The sequence below is a fragment of the Triplophysa dalaica genome, chromosome 22 (genome assembly GCF_015846415.1).
Source record: "Triplophysa dalaica isolate WHDGS20190420 chromosome 22, ASM1584641v1, whole genome shotgun sequence".
Taxonomy (NCBI): domain Eukaryota; kingdom Metazoa; phylum Chordata; class Actinopteri; order Cypriniformes; family Nemacheilidae; genus Triplophysa; species Triplophysa dalaica.
Genome location: NC_079563.1, coordinates 1319438 through 1333922, shown reverse-complemented (window position 1 = coordinate 1333922; position 14485 = coordinate 1319438).

Here is a 14485-nt window from a genome sequence, read left to right as displayed (position 1 = left end):
TATTCGAATTTCTGTCTGGGCAATACGGTGATTCGACTCCGGTGGCAGTGTTACGAACGCATTTTTTCAACTGTAAGCAGGGACCTGGGCAGACACTGCGAACGTTCGCTCTGCGACTATGGGAACTGTTCTCCAGGCTGAAGAATCGAGAACATCATGGACTGGGAGAGGAAGAGACATTGTTAAGAGACCAGTTCCTGTTGGGGTTACGAGAAGGTCCAATACGACAGAGTCTGAGGTTACAGCTTCGAAGGGACGCCACCCTGACATTCGAAGATGTACGTAAGGAGGCCCTAGCCTTGGAACAGGATCACCATCAGACTGTAGAGACACCGGTGTGTATGGCTGCAAGTGGAATGAGTGCCCCAACACAGCCCGAACCGACTGACTGGAAGCGGACCCTACTCGCGGAGTTAATGAAAGACGTCCGAGAAGAAATGGCCGAACTCTCAAAATCCATTCTTGGAGAACTCCGCCGTGGACGGCCAGAGCCCCTGCCCCTACCTCGAGAACGTTCGTATTCTGACGGAGGGGGAGGTCTGGGAAGACGCACCAGCCGTCCGTTCAGTTCCAGGTTCCAGTGGGATGAGCAGGGGCGCCCGATCTGCAACACCTGCGGAGAGCCCGGACACTACAGCCGCCAATGTGGTTCCCGACGTAGCTCGCAAGGGGGTTTTTAGAACGACCGGCCACTGTGGGTCAAGTGGTCGGGACCCCCCGGATAGACCCTTGTGTGGACTCAGCTCCACGAGACGGCCTAGTGGGACGCTGTCCCCTCCTGGAGATTAAGATCAATGGCGTTACTGTTCGGTGCCTGGTAGACACAGGGTCCCAGGTCAGTATGTTGTCTGAGAATTTGTCTAAAGATCTGTTCGATGCTCATCACTTACCCGAAGCTGAAGTCCCTTGGCTCACCCTGCGTGGGGCAAATGGCCTGAGCATCCCCTACATCGGATACCAGGTCACCAACTTCGAAATTCACGCCACCACAACCCGAAGAAGGGGGTAGTGATTCACTTCTTGTTGTCCGCCTCTTGGTGTCCTCTGGTGTCTGCTCCTCCGGAGTGTGGTTATTTACCCTCTGCCCTAACATCGGTGACATAGACATGCTATATAAAAATGAAGAAATAATAATAAAGTTGGAGACAGTGACACATAACCTGTTGTTTCAACACTATTTAGTATTCTTTTTTTCCCAGCAAGCACCCTCAACCTTCTATAAAATAATTTTATTAAACTGAAGGAAAAGTAAAAAATTAAAGCTACAAAAAATATAACTGCCTGTTTAACGGTCATCAAAATTGTATTTATTGTCCCAATCCTTCTCTACAACCATCATTGGCAGCCTCTCTCTCCTGAGGCAGACAAATATAACATTTGACATTTTTGAAAACTAGGCTATAAATTATTTGGATTTAGATATTAGGTCTTTTTGCCTAGTATAATTGTTTGAAATTTCTGTTTCTAGCTATTATCATTTTATTGGGGAATGTTTAAATTCAAACTTTATTGACATTAGTTTAAACATTTGATATGAAATCAATGTAATTAAACACAGACAACTTTGTAATTTATTATTGTGCATTTTTATATGTTTGATAAAGTGATGCAATATTGCATCATGTAAGAGAACAAGTGGTAATTATATCACATTACTGGCGAGTCAGTGTTAACAGAGCTCTAGAAAATCAACAACTAAGGCTTAGCCTGACAATTAGCCTGCCCCCGACCAGGGCTGCATTTCCCCAAAGGACCGTAAGCTTACTTTGATCCTAGCTCCATTGAAGACTATGGTTCCAAGATCAACTTTAGGTTACAATGCTCTTGGGAAACACAGTCTAGGTTAGTTTCACAGCACAAATTGCTATAGTAACTGAGTTCAAACTATTTTAAGTATGATTTATGAAATCAAATCCACTGACAATAAATCTGACTTGCCAAAATTAGCCTGGTTTATTTCATAATCTTGTTTTGTGAAACAGCCCTTAGGTGTCTGCTGTGGTAAACATTTTCCCTGATTAGCCAGTCATTTGTTTTAACACCACTAGATGTGGTGGGTAAATCACTTAAAAATATGACCCTGGGGGGGCACTTGTGTGCCTTGTATGGAGTAAGACGTCTCTGCGAGAGCTCCTCTCCGTTCATTTTTTGTTTGTTTAATTTTCTGTCTTTAACCAAGTTTGCTTGAAAATATCATCCCAATTTCGTTTCTATATCCCTGTGTGACCGTTTAGGACCACTGTTAACTACCGTTTACTCTTAAGCCACAGAAAAGAAAGACAAGTCACTCAGGCTGAGGCTAGCTAGCAGCAGCGTGGTAATGGCTAGCGAGGATGTCCCCGGTGATCTACACGCCTCTTCTATGAAGGACATGCATCCAATGATCCTGAAGACCATCAACACCCGGTTCGACCTACTGGATGAGATGTTCGCCTCTCTCCAGTCGTCACACAACAGCCTGGTGACCCGAATGGATGAAATAGATGAGATGGTGTCAGATCACGACGCTTGCCTGCAGTCTATGGAGACAGCTATCAACAAGTTACAGAAGGGGAACGCTGTTCTCCGAGGCCAAGAAGAATGACTTTATGGGGCCGCTCAAGTTGCAATAATGCAAGTTTGTAGGGATCCTCAAAGGAGAGGCGAAATCCGATTGAATTTGTAAGCGATCTCATTCTTAAACTGTCAGGCGAGAATCATTTCCCAAAGCCGGTAATTGTTGACCGCGCTCATCGCTCTCTACAGCCCAAGCCAGCAGGGGGAGCCTCCGGTCCTACTGCCAGACACCGCACGATCATCGCCAGGTTCCACCACTATCAGGAGAAAGAGTCGATAATACGGCTCGCTCGGCAACAGTCTCTCATGTACGGCGCACACAAGTTCACGAGTTCACCCTTGCAGATAAAAAGCCAAATTGTAAGGAATAAATGGTAATGCATGGGTATGAAGGTTATGCGTATTTGGCATGCTGTGCATGTAGTGGGCTCTGAGCTCAGCGGATCTATCCAAACCCGGAGCACTCTACCCTTGTCAGGGCAAATGCGCCGGGCTCGGAACCAGCTCGAGCCCAGAACACACCTCCCAAATGCAGATAAAGCTGGACAGCCACCGGAGTACGCATAAACCCCCCGAGGTGCAAACCCAAAAGTGGTTAAAGACAAGAGAATGAGGGCCCCTCTGGGGCTGTCGCTGCAGCGATACTGGATACATGTGAGGTGGTGACTGCTGCGGCAGAGCAAGAGTTGGAAGCACGGGCCCCTTCGGGAGAGGTCGCAGCTGCGATACTGGCTTCATGGCGAGTGGTTTTTGCTGCTGCAGGGCATTAGTTGGAAGCTTGGGCCCCTGCTGTTGCAGTCGCTGCTGCGATACTGGCTTCATGGCAGGTGGTGTCTGCTGCTGCAGAGCACGAGTTTGGAGCACGGGCCTCTGCGAGGGCGAGACTGTCTTTGAGACGTTGAGACCAACGTTGTGAGATGGAAGCGCTGGCTGCATCGGAAACGATCCATGTGGCGTTGCTGACTTCAGCAATGAAGGCCAGCTCTGCCGTGCGCAAGATGTGAGAGCCAGACCCTGTGGGGCGGTCCCGAGTGACAAGGCTGGAAAACAAGTAACTATTATAATGAACTGGTCGCAGGCTGAGATCCAGATGAGACGTCTGAGGATCAGCATTGAGGTGGGGGAGTGAGATCGACCTTTGTTAATGCAAACCACGGCTGCCTCCTTGTCTCAGTGCACGACGATGCTAGAAGCCGCCCATTCCGTACCCCATAGGGATGCCAAGACCACAAGTGGGGCGAAAAGTGCAGAAGATGCGAGATCCTGGGGAAGGTCAGTGAGCTGGTGGGGCCAAGCAGAGGCTAACCAACAACCTTGGTAGAAACCTCCAAAACCTACAGAAGGTCAGTGAACAGTCGAATATCGACAGTAGAGGAGACCATCTCACTGTAAAAGAACGACAAGCCATTCCATTGACTGAGGAATTTTATCCATAAACTCAGCTCGCCTCGCCAAGAGGAACTAGAGACTGTGTCCTCTAGTGCGTGGAAGGAGGACGCGAGAGAGAGGAGATGCGAGACGAACGGGCAGCCTTGCGGGATTATGCGCATTGCAAACTTTAGGTGGCCGAGAACGGACAGGAGCTCGCGTTTCGAACATCGGAGGATATCAATGAGGATGCGATCAGGATCGTTCTGTCAATTTTATTCTTTGGCAGAGAAGCCTGGAAATGTCTACTTCTATGAGTCTAATTTAATGCCGTGTAATTCAGTGGATGCACATGGTCCGGATGTTTTGTCTGGGGCGAGGGGAATGTTGAGCTGCTCAAAAACTCGTTGGACTGTGACGAGATGTGCGGCGGGCATGGAATCAGGTGGTTAGATTATCAAAAATCATCCAACAAGTGGATTAGATATGGGACCGCATAATTGTTGGAGAGAAGGTTATTTCATTGCTGCCGGTGGCTAGCTTGTATCCTCTGATACTTGCTTCACCTCACATTTGTTCTTGGTCTTAATATTTGTGTATTTTACTATCGTTACCTATCGCTGTCATTGCCAAACTATATATAACCTTATATTCTAAACCTATATTAATTGAAACTCAACGCCGCTAGCATTGTATTAGCGTGTTAGCTTGCCTTCTGTTTACACTGTGGAATATCATCTCCCCCTATTTGTCTTGTGTGCTAACTGTTTCTCTTTTTAAGCGTATATGCTAAGACTCATCAAGCAACCTTGGTAAATTAGGATTGCACTTCATACCCGGTGAGTCATGGCTTCTATTCCTATTGTTGTTACTTGCACCTCATGTCATATGTTTAGCTTAGCCTTCTCTGTCAGTGGCGAGGGTTTTACATGCGATATATGCAGGGAAGTAGTTAGGCTGACGGAGAGGATCTTAGAATTAGAGTCTCGCATCCAATCTTTATTTGAGGATAGTAAGAGTGTTAGGACCGTAGAAAACACTTTGGATGCGAGCAATGATAGCGCACACAGCTCGGTTCCGGTTAAAAATCCCCTGCAGCTGGGAAACTTTGTGACCGTGAGATGGCATAGTCGCAAGACAAAACATCACTCAACTGTTCCGATTAAAGTCTCGAACAGGTTTGCCCCGCTCAGTGACGCACCGACTGAGAAACCTGCTGAAAGTGCCCTAGTGATCGGTGATTCTATCGTCTGCAACGTTAACATAGAGGCACCAGCCACCATAGTCAAATGTTGGTTCTTATCAAAACTGGAACTGGCTGCAGATAGAGTCCTTGTCGTTGGTGACTTTAACCTCCATGTAGATAATGATACAGATGCCTTGGGAATGGATTTCAAAGACACTCTTAACTCCATGGGCGTTAGTCAACATGTGTCAGGACCCACACACATTCGTAATCATACTTTAGATTTAATACTATCTTACGGTATAAATGTGGACGATGTTAAAATCGTTCAGCAGAGTGAAGACATTTTGGATAATTATCTGATATTATGTTTGCTTCACTGGCCTACGGCTGCAAATCAAACTCCTTGTTAAAAATATGGTAAAACGATTACTTCAACTACCAAAGATGCATTTCTCAACAATCTGCCTGAATTGCTTCAAATATCTAGCATGAGTAAAAACGTTGACGATCTTGACATTACTATTGAAAGTTTTAACTCTACCTTCTCGGAAACATTAGACACAGTTGCTCCTCTGCGTTTAAAGAAAATTAAAAATAGCAGCCCAACACTGTGGTATAATGAACACACTCAGACTCTAAAAAAAGCATCCCGTAAAATGGAGCGCAACTTTAAGAAAACGAATTTAGAGGTATTTCGTATAGCATGGAAGGATAGTACTCGAAAATACAGGAATGCCATAAAAACGTCTATATCCGCCTACTTTTCATCACTAATAGAAGAAACCCATCACAACCCTAGGTTTTTATTCAACACCGTGGCTAAATTAACAAAAAATAAGTCGTCAGCGACTTCAGATTCTGATTAACAGCAAAACAGTGATGAATTTATGAACTACTTCACTAGTAAGATCCAAGATATTAGAGAAAAAAGTATAACAATGCAACCAGAAGTGAAACCCGCTGAACAAACTAACTACAGAACCCCTAAGGAGAAATTGCAATTAATTTCTACATTAGATCACGATGAACTCTCTAAAATCATTAGATCATCTAAACAACATGCGTGCTAGACCCTATACCTACAAAACTACTGAAAAAAATGCTTCAAGAAATTATAGATCCTCTTCTTAGTATTATTGATTAATTTCTGACATTAGGACATGTGCCTGAAGCATTTAAGGTGGCTGTTATAAGGCCCTTTGTCAAAAAAACCAAACTCGACCCTAGAGAACAAGGGAGTTACAGTTCTGGAAAAAGTAGTTTCAACTCAGTTATACTCCTTCCTCCAAAGGAATGACATTAATGAAGAATTCCAGTCTGGATTTCGAGCATGTCACAGTACAGAGACTGCTTTGATCAGAGTTACAAATGATCTGCTTTTAGCGTCTGACCGTGGCTGTATTTCGTTATTGGTGCTGCTAGACCTTAGTGCTGCATTTGACACCATTGACTATAGCATCCTCCTACACAGACTCGAAAAGTACGTCTGCATTAATGGAATAGCATTGAAATGGTTTAAGTCTTATTTATCTGAACGTTTTCAATTTGTAGCAATAAACAATGAGGTGTCCCGCAAATCGCAAGTCCAGTACGGTGTACCTCAGGGCTCAGTCTTAGGGCCTCTGCTCTTCGCATTATATATGCTACCTCTAGGAGATATAATGAAGCGACATGGAATTAGCTTTCACTGTTATGCTGATGATACTCAACTATATATTTACTCGAAGCCTCATGAAACTCCATCGAATAAAACAATGAATAGCTGATTTAAAAAACTGGTTGAGTAATAATTTTTTACTACTGAACTCGGACAAAGCAGAAGTGTTACTTACTGGACCGAAAACCACCATACGTAACAACCAAGAATACTTCTTAACTATTGATGGATGCTCCATAAAATCCTCGTCGTCAGCTAAGAATCTTGGCATTGTATTCGATAGTAATCTGTCATTTGAGAGCCATCTCGCCAACACCTGTAAAATTGCATGTTTCCAATTTAAGAATATATCTAAAATATGTCATATGCTGTCACTGTCAGATGCAGAGAAATTAATTCATGAATTCATGACATCAAGACTAGATGACTGTAATGCACTTTTAGGTGGTTTCCCTGCAGGCCTATTACAAAAATTCAACTGGTTCGAAACACTGCAGCTCGAGTTCTTACACGTACAAAAAAGTATGAGCATATAACCCTGGTTCTGTCAACCTTGCACTGGTTACCTATAAAGCATTGCATTAACTTTAAGATCTTGCTTATTACCTATAAAGCCCTACATGGTCTAGCGCCGCAGTATTTGAATGAACTTCTATTGTAATACAATCCTCCACATCCATTACGCTCTCAGGCGTCCTGTCAGTTGGTAATACCTAGAATTTCAAAATCAAGTGCAGGTGGTAGATCCTTTTCTTATATAGCGCCAAAACTTTGGAATATTCTTTCCTGCACTGTCCGGGAGAAAGACACACTCTGTCAGTTTAAATCTAGACTAAAGACGCATCTTTTTAATCTTGCATAGACTACACTTCTATAATATAAATCCTCAGAGAGTTTAGGCTGCATTATTTAGAACAACTGGAACCAGGTACTCTTCCAACAACAACTGATGTACTTGTTGCATCAAAGAGTGCAGAACAGTACTCTACTCTCAGCAAGTCTTGTCTCATTGTTCCAAGGTTACCGCAGGATGCAGTTCATGCCCAGACCTGATGGCAGTGCGGAGAATGGGACGCGCTGACCTGACAAGACTCCACTTCAAAATTTCAAATGCTATTGGATTATTTATGATAATCAGAAATCTATAATTTACCTTATTAGTAATGTTTTTTTTTTATTAAGCCTTGCCGTGCAAGCACTATCGAGCTTGTGGATAGGGGAACAGGAAACCTTTTTTTTTTGAGTTTTTTTTCTCGATTGGAGTTTTGGGATTCTCGCCACTGTTTGCATACTGTTTTGCACTATTTGCCTGGCTGGGGGGCTGCTTTAGAATTGAGAAGTCTTACATAATTAATATTGCATATAGAAATGTCTAGTCTGTGGTGTAGTGTTATACATTTTTGGTGCAATTACATATTCACTCCACTAGAGGGCCACCTTGTCTTTCATTATGGTGTGGTTACCCGGAGTGAGTGAGAATTTTACATGCACGAGCTTGTGAGCAGCACATGCGGTTAGTGTTCAATAATAAATACCTAGTTCTGAGTTACATCTACATGTGTGTGTAGTTTAATGAATACACAACACAGGAAGGAACACTACATGGTGTCAGAAAAGAGTCGTTTCATGAGCTCATGAACCTGCGTTATACAGCACTGAGACGCGACAGAGAAAGTCGACGCATCGTGATTGAAGTGAGTCTGCCAAGTGAAACAAAAACATGGACCAGTTCAGATTACCACCCCCATTAGTGCTGTCGGGAAATACAGGTGAAAACTGGAGGAGATGGATACAGCGGTTCAACATTTACATGACTGCTACTGGATCAGACTCAAAAAGTGAAAGGTAAAAATAGCCATTCTACTTCATGCATTAAGAGAGGAGGCCTTAGAAGTGTACAATTCACTGTCCATTGAGTCAGAAGAGGATAAGGAGACAATGCAAGATATAGTAACTGCACTGGAGAAGTATTGCTTACCGAGAAAGAATGTTGTTTTCGAAAGGCACCAGTTCTGGGCTTACCCCATGCCCTTATTCAATTACCATTGATAAATATGTCACAGAACTAAAACAAAAGACTAAAGACTGTGAGTTTGGCTCAACAGAATCTGACATGTTAAGAAATCTGACAGCGTTTAAAAGAGAGGCTCTTAAGAGAAATAAACCTGACCCTTGAAAAAACAGTGGACATTTGTAGAGCAGCAGAGGCAGCAAAAACATAGATTCAAGCAATGGGAGAGCAGAATAAAACTGTTCATGCCATCAAAAAGAAGACAAAAGATGTTAAACAAAACAAGAGATTTGATAGAACGTCATCTCAACAGCAAAAACCTAATGTGAACTCGTTCATTTGCAAAAAGTGTGGAAAATCCCACCTTCCACGACAGTGTCCAGCCTTTGGAGCTACATGTCATGCCTGTGGGAAACGTAATCACTTCGCCTCTGTGTGCATATCAGAAAAAAAAGACACTCAGCCTAAACATAATAGAAATGCCACTGTTGATTCATTATTGGGACAGTGGAACTAAAAGAGACCCCCAGCTCTGCACAGAAAGCATGGTACACAGATGTAGATATTGGAAATGTGACAGTGAAGTTTAAATTGGACTCAGGGGCTGAAGCCAATATTTTACCTCTCGACATTTATCAATCTCTGCATGAAACAGTGTTGTTGCAATCGACTTAGACTATGATGGTGGCGTACGGTGGAACAAAATTAAAGCCAGAAGGTGTGGCCAAGCTGCAGTGTGTCACTCCCAAAGTGCAAGTTTGCTTACCATTCTACATCACCAGACACTCATCCATCCCAATACTTGGTAAGGATGCATGTGAACGGATGCAACTGCTGAAAAGAGTTGAGACTGTTGTAATCAAGCATCCCGTCTCAAAAGAGGAGCTGATAAAACAACATTCTGCAGTTTTTGAAGGACTTGGTCAGTTTCCTGGTGAACATCACATACATGTCGATCCGAAAGCAGTACCGGTCATACATGGCTGTAGAAAAATTCCCTTAGCAGTGCTGGGCAAACTGAAGGATACACTGGAACAGCTGTTGCAAGCAGATGTCATAGCGCCTGTCACCCAGCCCACTCCATGGGTTAACAGCCTTGTCATAACTGAAAAAAAGAATGCGTCATAACGAGTATGCTTGGATCCTCGTGACCTTAACAAAGCTGTTCTTCGCCAACACTTCTCTATTCCAACAACCGAAGATGTACTGTGCAGGCTTGCTGGTAAGAGAATTTTCTCCATCTTCGATGAAAAGGGTGGCTTTTGGCAAGTCAAACTTGACACCGACTCCTCCCTGCTATGCACATTCAACACACCGTGGGGTAGATACAGATTCAAAAGTCTGCCATTTGGTGTCAAATCTGCTAGTGAAGTCTTTCAGCAGTATAATAATGAAGTGTTCGGTGACATAGAAGGTGTACATATCGTAGCCGATGACATGATTGTTGCCGCTGCCACAGAACAAGAACATGACATCATTGTTGCTAAAATCATGAAGAGAGCGGAAAAACACAATGTGAAATTTAACCCTGACAAGATTCAGTACAAGGTGAACACTGTTAATTTCATGGGACATGTGATAACTCCACAGGGTGTGAGAGCAGATGATGGCAAGATACAGGTAGTAGTGAGCATGCCAAGACCCACAGATAGACAATCACTACAGCGTCTTTTGGGCATGATCAGATATCTCGCCCCGTTTATCCCAGGTGAGGCATCTCTTACAGCACCTCTCAGACAGCTGCTGAGAAAAGACATTGCATTCCACCAGATTTACACCAGTTCTAAGGTTCTATGACCCCAACACAGCGCTCACAATACAAACTGATGCATCTTAAGATGGCTTAGGATCATGTCTGCTGCAGCAGGGTCAACCAGTAGCATACGTGTTTAGGGCTTTAACGGATACGGAAAAGAACTACGCCCAAATTGAGAAGGAGCTACTGGCGATTGTTTTCTCGACCAAAAAGTTCCATCAGTATGTCTATGGACGTAGTGTGAATGTCCAGTCAGACCATAAACCATTGGAGGCCATCTTCAAAAAGCCACTGAGCAAAGCACCAGCAAGACTCCAACGTATGCTCTTACAGCTGCAGAGATATGACCTCATTGTCCAATACACGCCAGGGAAGGACATGTTAATTGCTGATACATTGTCACATGCCATTGCTGATGGTCAGCACTCATGTACAGATGACCTCAGTGATGAAAGAGTTGTATATGCACTTGAAGCAACACAGGCTCTCAGTGAAGACATGCTTAAGCAGCTTACAGACGCTACTGCAAGTCTCTCTTGCAAGTCTCTCTTACTACAGTACTCTCCAGCTGCTTGTGAAGATGCAAAAGACAGGATGGCCGACGCATAGAAAACAACTCAGTCCCTCAATTCAACAGTACTGGCCTGTTAGACATACTGTCGCTGTGCAAGATGGTATATTAATGGTATCTGATAGGATCCTGATTCCTGAGACGATGAGATCAGAGATGCTCAAGAAACTACATATTGCACATCAGGGGATGCAACGCACGAAAGCATATGCCAGAAAGTTTATGTTTTGGCCTGGTATGACCAAACATATTGAGTAGATGGTCGAAACATGTTCAACATGCCAACAGTTTAGCAAAACAGAAATATTACTTATAGCACCAAAATTAAGTAAACAGAAGATCTCCGATTACAGCCTGCAAATTGAAAGCTGCACTGTTACTCCAACAAATACAGTTAAAGACCTAGGCGTTATATTAGACGGCAACCTGTCATTTAAAAATCACATCTCAAATATCACAAAAACAGCCTTCTTCCACCTTAGAAATGTTGCCAAATTACGAAATAGTTTATGTGTTGCAGATGCAGAAAAGCTTATTCATGCATTTGTGACCTCACGGCTTGACTATTGTAATGCTCTACTTAGTGGTTGTCCTGTATCATCGATAAACAAACTACAGTTAGTTCAGAATGCAGCTGCCAGAGTTCTTACTAGGTCAAGAAAATACGATAACATAACCCCTGTTTTATCATCGCTTCACTGGCTACCCATTAAGTATCGCATTGATTTTAAAATTATTTTAATTACTTACAAAGCCCTGAACGGTTTAGCACCTACTTACTTAACCGAGCTTTTATCACGTTACAACCCATCACGCTCGCTGAGATCTCAAAACTTAGGACTTTTGACAACACCTAGAATAACAAAATCCACCAAAGGTGGACGAGCTTTCTCATACGTAGCACCTAAACTCTGGAATAGCCTTCCTGATACTATGCGAGGGTCAGACACACTCTCCCAATTTAAATCTAGATTAAAGACACATCTTTTCAGCCAAGCTTTCACTTAATGCATAGTTAATGAACAGCAGCTACGCTAATTATTCTCTTTATTCTCTTTCCGCCTCTGCCTCGGGATGCCCATCCCGAGGTAGGAAGAAGTTCCACCATGTCCAGACGACCGACAGATGCCCATCCCCAATTTGAGATTACACCAGATACAGCTGCAGACTGACTGACCATCCCAGCTCCATCTAAGGCAATTCCACCAGCTGCCAAGAGAAATATGACCATCGGACCATCCCAGCTCAGACCACTACATCCCCAACGAAGAGCAAAGACGGACTATTTGTCTTATTAATGCTGAAGTTACAATATTTGGTATTAAATGCTAAACCTAAACCATACGTCAGCAGTCTGAGTGCAGCTATGACACGTCAGAGGGGATCTGGCCCTCCCGGTTGAGCCTGGTTTCTCCCGAGGTTTTTTTCTCCATTAATCAATCATTGGAGTTTGGATTCCTCGCCACAGCAGGGCAGTGTTGGCCTGCTCACCGGGAGACTGCATTCATTCATTCATTCATTTATTTATTTATCTATTTAGAAATTAGATGTTATTTATTAGAATGAACTTACTCGTTGTATAAATACCATGCACTGTGCTGTGTTTTAACTTTTCTGTTTTTCCTGTTTGCCCCTGTAAAGCTGCTTTGAAACAATACACATTGTGAAAAGCGCTATATAAATAAACTTGAATTGAATTGAATTGAATTGAAGTTTCAGCCCAGGAACCAGAAAGATCCACTCATCTCTCATGAAGTACCAGAGCTCCCCTGGTTAAAAGTTGCAGCTAACATCTTCGAAATCAGAGGTCAGTCGTTTCTTCTGATCGTTGATTATATGTCAAAGTTTCCTGAGCTGATGAATATCAAAGACAAAACTGCACACACAGTCATTGCAAAGATGAAAGCAGTGTATGCCAGGCACGGCATTCCTAAAGAGCTAGTGTGTGATCACGTACCGTTCGCAAGCTACGAAATGAAGAAATTCACATCTAAATGGGGCATCAAACTGACACACTCAAGTCCGGCCTACCCTCAGTCAAATGGGTTGGCAGAGAGAACTATCAGAACCGTCAAAAGTGTCCTGAAAAAACAGGCGTCATATGAGGATAACAATTCACAGAAACACAGAAACATTTGATCCTGCAGAAGAGACTAACGATGGTGCACACTCTCACATCCCAGAGGCACATGAAGTGAGAGATCGGTCTGCACAGGGTGTTCCAGATCAATCCTCACATAATAACAGTACCACAATCACCAGGAGCAGTTGAGTTGTGAAAGTTCCTGTGAGGTTTCAGGACTACTGTTTGAACTGACTATGTGCTTGGCTAGTAATTAAGGTTATACATGTTTAAGCCTTGAACTGCTTATTTGACAGAACATTTGATATATATATATATATACAGTTGAAAGAAAAAGTATGTGAACCCGTTGGGCTTACTTGGATTTCTTCATAAATTGGTCATAAAATGTGTTCTGATCTTCATCTAAGTCACAACAATAGAGAAACACAGTCTGCTTAAACTAATACTGCACAAACATTATATGTTTTCATGTTTTGATTGAACACAACATGTAAACATTCATAGTGCAGGGTGAAAAAAGTATGTGAAACCCTAGGCTAATGACTTCTCCAAAAGCTAATTGGAGCCAGGAGTCAGCCAACCTGGGGTCCAATCAATGTGATGAGATTGGATGTGTTGATTAAAGCTGGCCTGTCCAATAAAAAACACACACCAGTTTTGAGTTTGCTGTTCTGAAGAAGTGTTGTCTGATGTGAACCATGCCTCGCACAAAAGAGCTCTCAGAAGACCTACGATCAAGAATTGTTGACTTACATAAAGCTGGAAAGGGCTACAAAAGTATATCTAAAAGCCTTGATGTCCATGTGTCCACGGTAAGACAGATTGTCTACAAATGGAGAAAGTTCAGCACTGTTGCTACACTCCCTAGGCGTGGTCGTCCTGTAAAGATGACTGCAAGAGCACAGCGCAGAATGCTCAATGAGGTGAAGAAGAATCCTAGAGTGTCAGCTAAACACTTACAGAAATCTCTGGCACATGCTAACATTTTTGTTGACAAATCTATGATAAGGAAAACATTAAACAAGAATGGACTTCATGGGAGGACACCACGGAGGAAGCCACTGCTGTCCAAAAAAAAACATTGCAGCAAGTTTGAAGTTTGCAAAAAAGAGCACCTGGATGTTCCACAGCACTACTGGCAAAACATTCTGTGGACAGATGAAACCAAAATTGAGTTGTTTGGAAAGAACACACAACGCTATGTGTGGAGAACAAAAGGCACAGCACACCAACATCAAAACATCATCCCAACTGTGAAATATTGTGGAGGGGGCATCATGGTTTGGGGCTG